The following is an 8,317-nucleotide window of genomic DNA, read 5'->3' as shown; positions in this document are numbered from 1 at the left end:
GCACTCCAAGATGCTACACTGGGTGTAAATGCAAGTTGTTATTTGTCACCTTCAGACTCAGCTTTTCTGATGCCCTGCTCACCAACCTTCCCAGCTCCACACTCCACAAGCTGCAGATCATCCAGAAATCTGCAGACCGCATTCGCGCCCAAACTTGGCTCCAAAGACCATTACCCCCATATTCCCCAGTGGATCAACCGGGCTTCAGTGCAAACCTGGCGAAAGTTAAGTTTTTCACGTCCCAATTTTGCCACATCTTTGACAATGAAAGCAGAAAATATACAGCAGTGTAACATCTGAAAGAGAAAGATAATTTAACTTTTCAAGTATGACTTTTCAACAGAACTGACACAGTCCTGTAGTGTGTTGGTTAGAGCATTTGTTCTAAGTAGAAACTCGGTTGTTAGTTGATTGGCGGACCACTTTTCCGGGGGTAATAAACCCTTAAAAAAAATTTGGTCACCAATCCATGACTGTTTGTGGGATACTGCTGTGTGCAATTGGCTGCTGCGTCTCGCCCACAAAATATACAGTCAATTCACTTAACAGTATATCTTGTGAAGCGCTTTGAGACGTCGCAAAGACGTGTTGAGGTGCTACATCAAATCCAAGGATTATTATTATTAAATAGACTGGAAAACCACTCTCAGGAATAGAGGTGCAGCAGGACCAGACCAATAAAGACACAAGAAAGAAACTAGGTGCTGCACTGAGTTTACACCTTTGGCAACAGGAAAGAGATGCTAAACTAGGGCACTGACAACTCGTTCATTCTGCACTTGTGTCAGTACCATAATAGCTCGAATGTGTGTGCTTGCAAAGATTTCAGCAGATGACACACATATGCAGCTCAGGTTGAAAGAGAAAGATAATTTAACTTTTCAAGTATGACTTCTCACCAGAACTGACACAGTCCTGTAGTGTATTGGTCAGAGTGTTTGCTCCTGGCAGTAAGTAGGAACTCGGTTATTAGCTGATTGACAGACCGCTTTTCGGGGGCTAATAAACAAATCATATTTGTCAATGAATAAAATTGTAGAAAGTTAAGATGCAGAAACATATTCGACCTGCCATTGTCTCTGCTGGTGTTTTACTCAATCTTGCTTGAAGTTGAGGAATATTAAACGGTACAATGGGCGAGGAAGTTTTAGGTGCAGGTTAGCTTGAGTCAAGCCATGGGCATCCAAGTGTGCATGGGAGTTTAATCAGCTAAAACCGCACAATTGCAAACAATGGCTGGCAAGCTTTCCGCTGCTTGTCCAGCAAGGACTGCCCTATTCCTTAGGACAATGGCTTACATTTAACAGGAGCCGAGTGGGAAGAATCTTTGCCTCAACTGACCAACCGATCGGTCCTTCCAAGTCCTACTGATGTGCCAGGCTAGCTGGTCTATTATCACCTGTCCCTTGGAATACTGCAAACCTGCTTGGCTCAGGAACCAGACTTCTTCGACTGCCACAGAGAAACTACTCAATTCTGATATTCCACCCTGTAGCCAGCTCAGCTCCAAGGAGATTCTGCTTTCCTTCCTTCCCCCTCCAGGAGGTTAATCAATTGTCAACAACTAAGTGAATTCTGTATATTTTCAGCACAAGGGAGGGTGGAATTGCCAGAACATGGGAGGGATTATTCCAATTCCTCCCTGACATAAAATACTGTAGTATTTTTATAGGTATTTCCAGTCTCTTGTCAAAAACTTCACTGATGATGAGCAACAGATTTCCAGCATTTTGCTGACATGTCCTGTGAAGCCACACCACGTTGTCATAATTGGGCCAAGCGAGGTCGCATTCCATTTGTACTCCGGCTTCCAGTAACTTCACACAAAAGAAGGTCACGCAGGCCTGATTCACTTTCAAAGCCCTGTGTAGTCAGGTAATAACATGTTTGCAAACACAAAATTCGTGAAAATTCATGTGCTGATGTTGCTAGGGATAGAGTAGCTGACCTGCTGATGTCCAAGTACTTATTTTAATAATAATACTAATAGTTGCATTTGATATAGTGCCTTACCATGTCGTTGAGACGTCTCACATTTTCACTTTTGACTTATGACCAATTCCTGGAATTTTAAATTTATTTCTAACTATGCATTTCCACTCCAAACTTATAAGAATTCCTAACGGTTGCAGATTTTCCTTAATTTTGTAAGATTTGCTGTGACTCACAACGTTCAGGAAACCTATATTGTCGCCTATACATGTGTGTGATCTGGTCTGTACCATTTTTTCTCATCTTCTTTTCAGGACACTGTAAATGTTAAAATAACTGTATTACTCAAGATGGTCACAGAAAAACAGGTGGAGTACACTGTATTGTTAAATAAGTTCTGCAATCAGGTCTTGACAATCTTGATTCAGTAAACTCATGAAGGAAATGTCTCTAAACTTACAGATGTTCAGTGTTCTGCTCTCTACGTGTAGTCATAATCTCCCTCACTCTCACACACACACACACACACATTCAGACTAAACACAATCAACACACTTGGAAGGTTGCAAAATGTACAAAATATACAGTACAATCAGTTCAAATTTTCTTGACAGCTCTCCATGGCTTGTCTGCGAGTTTATTGGTGTAAAGTGTACACAGTAAATGAGAACACACCATTTGAGTGCAAAATATAAATATAAAATTTATTAAAAACACCCACAACGTTCAGCGTCATCAGGAATAGCACATTTACAATTCAGTTGTTTCACCTAGCCATTTGTGGATTTAGAATAATACAAGTATTTAATTACAGTACAGTATTTAGCCTTATTCAATCAGGATTCTATAGATAACAAAGGTAACTCACTGAATAGAGAGTAAGACTAACTCAGATAAAATGCAGAGGATCAAAGCTAAAAACCACACCGATAAAATTTAAACATTAATTTACTCCACTAATATCTACATTTTAATGCACAGTAATACTAGAGCCTCTCAACATTTACAACACTGTGCTGTGCACCAAACTAGCTTACTCACTTCGTTCAAGTAACGCACAATCACAACTCTTTAAGTCTTCAAGTATGGTTGATGAGCTCACCCTTGTCTGAGTGATAGATTATCCAGCGCCATTCAGAACTCACTCAGTCAAGGAGTGGGCTACACAACTGCACCCGCTACAACGTCTCGTTCTCCTATTTTCACCAAGAGTTTGCCAGGAACCATTTTCTCTTCAAAACATAGAGGTCCTCAAAATTACACTCTGTGCCTTTCATTTGTACACTTTACAAAGGCTTTTTTTTACAAAAGGTTAAGCACTCATGGTAATAAGAAAAAGAAAGAATAAAATTGTAAAGGAACAATCCCTGAAAGATGACAAAAATAAAAAAGATGAGATTAAACAAGGAGAAAGAGCTCTTTAAATGGTATCCCTGATTTTGGAATACAGAAAAGAAGGCAGTCAAGTGATATATACACCGATAATGTACATCAAGTATCAACTTGGAGGATGCTTTCCTCAAACTATTGTGAAGTTTCAGATTCTAATTTCTGCCTCATGTAAACAATCCAAGAATATGTTCGTACCAGATTGTTTCTGGGTACGAAAAGGTTTGAAGGTCAATGAACTAAAATGGTTCCTTTTGTACCAATTTCAGGGGAATCGAGTGTGAGTAAAGAGTGAGCACCATGATTTGACTGAGGCTCTCTGAATGGTTGGCCAGCTTAATCCTTTGAGTACTGTTGCTACGTTACTCCAGCAAGATTCAACCGCAAAGTAAAATACATTTTTTTTAAAAAAACGTCACTCCGGCTTATTGTAAGATATGAAGGCATATGTGTGGTCCTGTACATTTCTGCAATTGTGTTTTATAACATTCAAGTTTCACAAATGTACAGAGGAAAGACTCCGTTTTCGCACTTACTGACAAACTGTGTGTGGCCTGGAAGTTGCAAAGAACTGTGGTACTCAAAAGGTTAACTCGATGCAAACAAGAGCGATAGTGCATAATGTAAATTGTAATATTTTAGAGAAGTCTTGTCCCTTTTATGCAAGGAGGGGCAATTAAAAAAAAAGATACAAACTGAATGTCTCTCCTCTCACTCTGCAGCACTTTCCGATGGAGCCTCTACAGTCTCCACTGAAAACGCTGCTCTGTAACCGGCTGAGAGAAAGCCTTAATTTTTGTGAGAAGGGGCCTATACAGCTAACCTGTGTTCCCCTCTCCAATACCTCCTTCATGGTTTACAGCACCTTGAGTGAGCAAAGCTCACCCAGTGACAACAACAACAAATAACATTTGTACAGCACCCTTCACATCAAGAGGACTTCCCAAGGCGCTGGACAATTAGGGATTTGGAACCGAGCAGTGGGTTAGGATGAGGAGGGGTGGCAGGGATAGGAGGGTGGCCGAAGGCGCAGTCAAAGAGGAGTATCTTGAAATGTGCCTTGAAGGAGGTAAGGGAGGGAGCAAGGCAAAGAGAATGTGGGATGGAGTTCCAAAGCATGAGGGCAGAGAGGCTGAAGACCCGACAGCCGATAGTGGGGTGGACCAAGCCAGGGAAGCGGAGCAGGCCGGAGGTGTCGCCTGGGGTGATCCAGGTTTCTGTGAGGCGAGGATGTCAATGGTTCCATCAACAATGAAGTCGTTGATGATGAGAGCTTTGTTGGAGAGGGATCGGACATTTTGTAGGGCAATGAGGAGGAGACAGTTGGCAAAGGAATGTGCGAGACGAGAGGGGGCGGGGGGGGGGGTGAGATTGATGGGTTGGGTGGGAATGTGGATGAGGGAGGAGAGGTTTGACCCCGGTGTCTGGGACCGGTGGGCCTTGTGGTGAAAATGGGGTTTGGGACAGTCAGTGTGGCTACTACTGGACAGCCAACGACGGGTACCACGGTGAGCCCAGCGGAGGATTCTCAGGCTGGAGCAAAGGGAGGCTGTGGGATGGTCAAGTGGGGATAGAAGGCGATGAGGATGGAGGGAGACGAGAACAGAGTGGGAGTGGAGAATACAAGACGGGGATGGGAGCATTTTGATGGAGAGCAGCTCGGGTCGAGGGTGGCAGCTAAAATGCACACACCGAGACTGGAGGCAAAACGATTAGTGGCGCATAGTCAGCCCGCGGGCATGGAGACAGCGGGGGCTAGAGAAGATAGCGTAGAGGGGGGAAGAGGGGGCAGGGCACTCATTGTGTTATTTACCAGGTTGCCCAAGAAGTTTACAGGGAGAAGAGAGAGGAAGGGGAGGAGATAATAAAGGGACAAGGGGAATCGAATGTGAATCAAAAGTGAGCACCATGATTGACCGAAGCTCCTGCAATAGTCGCCCAGCTCTCTACCAACGGAGCCAGCCAGGCATATAAAATATTATTTTGCATTGATGTTTAAAAGGAATAAAAACAACTGTCCCTGCTTCATATAGATGTGCACATTTGCTAAAGGCTTGACATCAAAAAANGAGCAAATACATCTTATATATATTGTCGGGTCAGCCGGGGGTCTGACACATGCAGAAAGCGTATCCATGCTTAAGAGTATCCAAACCAAACTGAGAATTCCATGCATTAGTATTTCAGATATATTTTACAATATATATATAAAATATATTGTTTTGCTGTTGCCTCTGGCAATTGAGTAGATGTTATAATGTTATCGATTAAGGGAGAAACAGCAAGTCATCGAGAGTGAGAAGGGATTGATGTGAATTGCGGACTAACCTGTAATATTCACAAATTGGATCTATTTAATTAACAGCAAATTCTGGGAGAAATTTTACTGCTATGAATCGTGTAGCCTAAGTTGGTAACAGATGAAAAGACTGACATCAGCCAAAATTTTTGCCAAGAATCCAGAAGCTGCAATAATATCTGCTTTGAGAATATCCGCATACCATATCTGCTTTGTGAATGTCATTGCTCCGCTAGACCCCAATATAGTGGCTGCCCAAGAAGACAACAACTTTACATTTATATAGCACCTTTCACATCAGGAGGGCATCTCACAGCACTTAGGAAGATGGAACAGGCTCACTTGTAGCTGATGTCCAACCCAAAATTTGTATTTTTGTAAAAAAAACTTTGCTTTTTTTGAGATGCAGCCCATAAATGTGCACATTCTTCTGAAAACAGAAACCTGAGAGAAACAAAATGGCACTTCCCTCCCCTTTCCCCTCCGTCCTAGCACAAGGGAACAAATGATAAAGAAGAATATTTGTATAGCTATCAGCAATGTAAAACCCCACATGATAAAATATGCACTGATGTCACAGAATAGAGGGAAGCAAATTGCACTGTGACAGAGTCAGCCACTACCACTGAAACATTAGACAGGTACCAACAGGTTGGTAAATACGTTCCAAACATCACTGCTGAAAATGCCAGTTTGAATGAATATCAAAGTCAAATCTGATCGGGTGAGGGAAGAAGTTTACAGCTTCACAAAAACAAATTCTGTTTCAAACCTTTTCTGTCTATTTGCATTGGGGTAAAGCACCTTTGAGACTTTTTCACTCACTCACAAGACATCCGATTTTCAGAATGGCGGTCACCTACTTTACTTAACCAATGGAACGCACATACAGCTTTGCACAGGATTATCGACCGATACTTAAATTTTTCTCGAATTTAAAAAAAATGTTCTCCTATGTTACTTTAAAATAGCACCATATCCACAACAGACCCTTTCCATCTCTAGAGAAGATGGGGTCATGTGCGGATACTGTCGCACCAATTTGCTTAATTGCTGGTATTTCACATTTTTCATTGAATTTAGCACCAGTGAATACTTTGCGGTATTTTTAAAAACTCAACAGTAAAGTTACCAAAGAATGGGGTGTTTCAGAAGTCAGGTTGCCTATTAGTGTGACCCGAACTGAACAATGTTAAGAATGCAATGTGAATCCTATCCTCAAATGCACCATGTGGTTTGGTACTGAGCCATACAGAGCAGGAAGGGCCCAGACTCAAAGTCTAGTCTTTGCTGGGACAGTGGTGTGAGGGCTATGGTTGGCCACAGTGTCCTGAGCGAGAGAGAGGACAATCAATCAGGGCTCCTTGCCCTTTTCTATTTTCCAGTTCTCTCCTGAAGGTGATAGCACATGGTCAGGTACATCTCCTCAAGCAAACGCCACCTCTGGTAACTCTCTTAAATGACCACACTTCAAGTGTGACAGTGAGCGCTGACTGCGTGAGGCTGTGCTCAGCACGTGCACAAACCCACTCACGCAACAAATTTCCAGCCGTGGTCACTGAATAACAATTGAGGAGCAAGAGTCTTGGCTGATCATTCCCCAGGATAGTACTGCGCAGGATTGAAGGATTGGAATGATCACTTGGATGAGGCTATTGGATAGCTGCTCGTGCCCAAGGAACCACACACCAGTATGCGGCTCTGCCTTCAGGAGAGGAAGAGAAAAAAAGTAGGAAAAAAAGTGTGACATTGTCTACAAAACAGTTTCCTTCAGCTGGGCGTTAAAGTGAATTTATAACAGTTCTTACTGATTTTCATTTGTTCTGTACAAATAGCACTGTCACTGTCTGACAGTTGATCCACTGATACATACAGACTATGATGATATGTCCTACAGTAAATGTAATAATCATTTTAAGCATTTATAAGTTGATCAAGCATATGACTAAGCCCTTCGCCATAGTTAAGTAGCCTGCTCACATGTATTGTATAGATAATAATAATAATCCTTGCATTTGATATAGCGCCTTATTACATCTTCAAGACGTCTCAAAGCGCTTCACAGAATATACTGTAAAGTGAATTGACTGTATATTTTGTGGGAGAAATGCGGCAGCAATTGCACACAGCAGTGTCCCACAAGCATTTGAGGGTTGAGTGACCAAATTATTATTTTTTTTAAAAGGGATTATTGCCCCAGGAAAAGCAATCCGCCAATTGACTAACAACCGGGTTCCTACTTACTGCTAGGTAAGCAAGAGGCATGTGGAGTAAGGAAACTTGCTTAAGGTTTTGCCTTGCTGGGAATCAAACCCAGGTCCTCTCACTTTCGAGGCAAGTGCTCTCACCACTATGCTGCAGGACTCCACAAATTGATGAACATAAACTTTTGAATGGGATATCGTGTGTCTGTTACCACCCAGGACAAGTTATCAACTCTGGGATTTGAGGGGCAAGAGAAAAAAAATTTGGAGGAAAAAATATTTTTCTTGCTTTGACATAAAAAGGATGAGGGTTGCCAAACAAAATTATTTTTNAAAGAAGTGGAGACATACACAAGTGCTTCCTGATGGTGTGAACAGGCATGATAACTGGGCGCCCCTACTTTGCACTATTATACAAACAACACGAGTACTGAACTGGCAATGTCTGTATATAACAGAAGCAGAAGTCACCGTCCTAAATGGTTGGCTAGTT

Source organism: Callorhinchus milii, unplaced genomic scaffold (genome assembly GCF_018977255.1).
Source record: "Callorhinchus milii isolate IMCB2004 unplaced genomic scaffold, IMCB_Cmil_1.0 Scaffold7, whole genome shotgun sequence".
NCBI classification, from domain to species: domain Eukaryota; kingdom Metazoa; phylum Chordata; class Chondrichthyes; order Chimaeriformes; family Callorhinchidae; genus Callorhinchus; species Callorhinchus milii.
Note: the sequence above shows the minus strand (reverse complement) of the source record.